Source organism: Cryptomeria japonica, chromosome 10 (assembly GCF_030272615.1).
Source record: "Cryptomeria japonica chromosome 10, Sugi_1.0, whole genome shotgun sequence".
Taxonomy (NCBI): Eukaryota; Viridiplantae; Streptophyta; class Pinopsida; order Cupressales; family Cupressaceae; genus Cryptomeria; species Cryptomeria japonica.
In genome coordinates, this window is record NC_081414.1 from 846,743,501 (window position 1) to 846,744,706 (window position 1,206).

The following is a 1,206-nucleotide window of genomic DNA, read 5'->3' on the forward strand; positions in this document are numbered from 1 at the left end:
TCCAATTCCTCTTTCTTGATGATATAGTGGCAAATTGATTTATTTTTCAAATTAATTCCTCTTTTTGATGATTTAATGGAAAATTGATTTATTTAATTAAATATGCTAGGATATTTAATAAAATAAATAAGATAATTGTTTAAAATGATTTACTTGAAATCATCAATTAATTAAATAAATATTTAATTAATATTTAGTGATTAATTTTGGCATGTGACATTGAGGATTTTAGAAATTAATTGTGTGCTCAAGATATATTTAATTGCCTTTGGTTAGGACCTTGGTGACTTTGTCAAGATTAGGGGCCCATGGTTTAGATGACCATTTTTAGGGTATTACATTTGCCCCTCTTTGAATTAATGTGTGAGCAACACGTTGATTCAAAGAAAATTTGATGTCTAGGAGATACCAGTTCTAAACTTATTGATCACGAACTAGATGAAGAGTGAGGTATTCAGCTTGTTTTGAAGTGATGAAACTGAATAGAGTTGATTAAAGCAAAACTGATCCCAAACTTGATTGAACTAGGACCGATAGAGAGCAAAGATACTGAACTTGAACTTGATTGATCAAGAAGCGGATCTTACTAATCTAGAACTTGATTGAACTAGACAAAGTGAACGAAGAGAAAAATTGATCTTGAACTTGATTGATCAAGATACGATGAGTGAAGATAAACCATCCAACTTGATTCAATGTGATGAAACTGAACACTTGCTTAGATTGAGTGTGTGATCAAAAAGTACTCTTTAAACCCTTGATTGAGTTTAAACAAATAATCAACTTGATGAAAAGCAATGAAACCAGTTAACATTAAGAGATTGATTTAGATGAAGACAATATTAGCTTGATTTGAAGAGATGAAACTGATATGCCTCTAGCGATTGATTCGATTCAGATGGTCAAGAAATATAAACTTGATATAAAGTGATGAAGTTGAGATGTCCCTAGCGATGAGGTCTTGTTTGATGTTGAGAAAAGATTAGTTGCTCGACTTGCAACAAAGATTTTTGAAAGAAATTCTTGACTTTGAGGTCATGAGTATTCCCCCTTGGGAGTGAAATCGAAAGATAGCGAGGGTTGCACAGTGATTGTAGGCAATTTTTTTTTTGTAGCGATGATAAGTTATTTGAGCACAAAGATTAATGTTGAAGATTAAAATTAGAGTTAATGTGAGAATTAAATTGAGATTTAGAGTTGATTAAC